Here is a 2821-nt window from a genome sequence, read left to right as displayed (position 1 = left end):
CATGTCTTCAGATTCATCTGCATTAAACTTGATAGAGCCCCATTTCTTTGTGATGTGGCCAGGCAACTTGAACTTGGCCCTGTGTAGGGACTCAATCACATGCTCTTTGTTCTGCACGTTGGTATGGATGGACATGATGACTTGACCACTGTAAATTCTGGCCATGGTACCCTGGGGCTTTCTAGAAATATCCTGCACACCTGTCTGGAGCCTACAATGGGAAGCACACCTGTCTGGAGCCTACAATGGGAACAGTGCAAGGTCAAAGGTCAGAGACATAAACATACATTGGAAACGGCTGTCTCCTATGTTCTTTAGAGCAACCCATACAAGAAACAAGCTGTGTATACAACAAAGGAGGCTGTTGTTTGCAGCCATTACACCGAGCCCTTATGAGGAAAGGAGTACAGCTGGCTTAATTGACTGCAGATGAATAATTTAAAAAGTCTGCTGAGTCCCAGAATTCGGGGTGACAGTGGTAACCAGAGTGACAGAACTCTAGAGAAAGGCAGTGTTCATAGAAAAGAGTCAGAGGTTGCTGGTGGGGTCAGCTCTCACCAGCTGGAGGTTCTTTCTTGATTCAGAACTCACAGGGTTTTATGTGGTGTTTTAATAAGAAAGATGTTTCCATCCTTGAACCATCCCTTCTCTAGCTTGGAGGTCCTTCCTGTGCTATAAAGATCACAGATAATTTGCTGGCTTTGTACAAGGGCAGTACTATTGAAGGGGACCTGCAAGCTTCTTTGTCCTAGAGACTAAAAGTCCCTATTTCTGCCCCAGCAGTTCCAAATCTACAAACAGGTATTTTCACATGGTATCACTCCTCACTAGCCACCAGTTGCAGGATGGAGATGGCGGATATATTATAATGGTTGTTTTTGAGTTCAGGTAGAACTTGGAATCAGCCAAATTTGCCTTAGGCTCAAACTGGATGCCCTGAGAGATAACTCCCACAGTGTAAGATTGAGAACATCATTTGAACTCTCATGGGCCTGATGCCTAGAAGGAGAGCAACCTGGTTTTTGCTGCTTCTTCTGCCTTTGCTGGTCTCCATGCCTAAGCATTACATTCTATCCAGCTCCTGCAGATGAGTTAGCTGGCCTGAGTGCCTACAAAGGACCAGGCATTCTCTAAGGCATATTTTACATGTTGCAAGGCACATTTAGCATGCTCTAAGGCATACTCTAAGGCATATTTACATATTTACATTCATCTAATACCAGCCATTCTGTTTTTCCAGCCTGGCCTTCTGTCACAATCTTGGGTTTATCCCTTCTCAGCTCAGCACTAGGGGAGTGCTTCTTCAAAGCTCTAACATGTACTGTGGGTGCTATTCCCAATGATTCCCATCTTTCTGATTCCTTTTAATTCCTCAGTAACGATTTGTGCTAACTATTTTTACTTTTTTTTCCTCCAAGTCTCAACCTTGAAGAGTTTACTGTGGACACTTGAAATTAAGTATGGGCTGCTTTTAATGGGACTAATTGTTATAAGTTCTCATAGCAAGAATCAATTTCAAGAATGAGAAAAAAATCCATCCCCAGGTTTCCTGCATCCCACTCTCAGCCTCATGATTTAATCACTTAATTTTAGAATAACGCACTCAGCTGTTTCCACGTCAGCCACTGACTTTCCATAAGAAACAAATAATAAGGAAGATGTGGCCTTAACTAAGATGGCCTTGCCATAGGTTAAAGGATCATGGATAGCTGATCTCTAGTGCCTCTAGATCATTGGAACAAAGCCATTTTCTTCCTCAGACCAGGTTGCTTTGATTTGCAATTTATTATAAACAAAATGAACTGGCTGTTTTGGGGCTTGGGTTTGAACTGTTACCTAAATCCTGACTAGTCATAGTTTGTGAAATTCTGCAACAAATGCCTGCCTCTGTCTCTTTCATTCTTTTTCTTCTCCTCCCTCTTTCTTTTTTTTTTTAAGAATATCTTTTTCTAGAACAATGAAGCAGATAAGAAATATAGGAAACCATAGAGAGTTAAATAGCATTTATGGAATTGTGAGGATCATCTACTGACAGTAAGAGCAACAACACAGAAACAGACTTCAACTGGCAAGAAACAGCAGGTCACTGCCTGCAGGGGTTGACCAGCTTAGAAACTTGACTGTTTCATGTGTTTGGGTAATGTAATCAAACACAGATGCTGAACCAACTCATGCTCTAATGGCATTATATTTGATATCTTCTACTTAATTGTAATTAAAGTTCAATTTAATTTCCTAGAGCAATTAAATATATTAAAATATTTTATGGGCATTTATTAGCCCCAGCTGATTTTTTAAAAACACAGAGTGGCATCAGGAGGGTTCTGTGTTTGAGAAGGCCACAATGTTTTTCAGTGAGATACTACATTTGTCCACAGGCTTAGGGAGAATAATTTACATTTCAGTTTTACAAAATTAACATTATGGTCAGCTTTCAAATGGGTATGCAAAAGCCTTTAATTTTAAGTGGAAGAATATCTGTGGGTGTGTGAATATTGAATGAATTCCCTATATTTAATTTCTGCTATAACTTAATAGCCAATAGACAATAAGAAATGTTGCTGTCAGGGAGGCTTTTATGGGAATGAACTGAAGAAAGAAGCATAATTCTATACAATGGATGGAAGAACACTATACATCTCAGATTTCTGAAGACGTGAAGAGATTTCAAATAGACTGTCCCTTTGTCCTTATAAGCATATTAGTTGTTGGGCCACATACTTTGATTTTTGATTTAGGATACATATTCACTATACTTAAATGTCCTAAAAGTATAATAAGAACAAAAGTCTTAGTCAAAATGTATATATGCTATATGCTT

At 39.6% G+C, this 2821-nt stretch overlaps 1 non-coding gene across 1 annotated transcript; it reads right to left on the bottom strand.

The window, feature by feature from the left end:
• Positions 1 to 296: 296 nt before the first annotated feature.
• On the bottom strand, positions 297 to 429 carry LOC112134040 (small nucleolar RNA SNORA70). The gene has a single exon (XR_002915623.1). It is a non-coding gene; the product is annotated as a small nucleolar RNA SNORA70 (small nucleolar RNA).
• Positions 430 to 2821: the final 2392 nt, after the last annotated feature.

The sequence above is a fragment of the Pongo abelii genome, chromosome 5, assembly GCF_028885655.2.
Source record: "Pongo abelii isolate AG06213 chromosome 5, NHGRI_mPonAbe1-v2.0_pri, whole genome shotgun sequence".
NCBI lineage: Eukaryota > Metazoa > Chordata > Mammalia > Primates > Hominidae > Pongo > Pongo abelii.
This window is presented reverse-complemented; position numbering and strand designations above follow the sequence as displayed.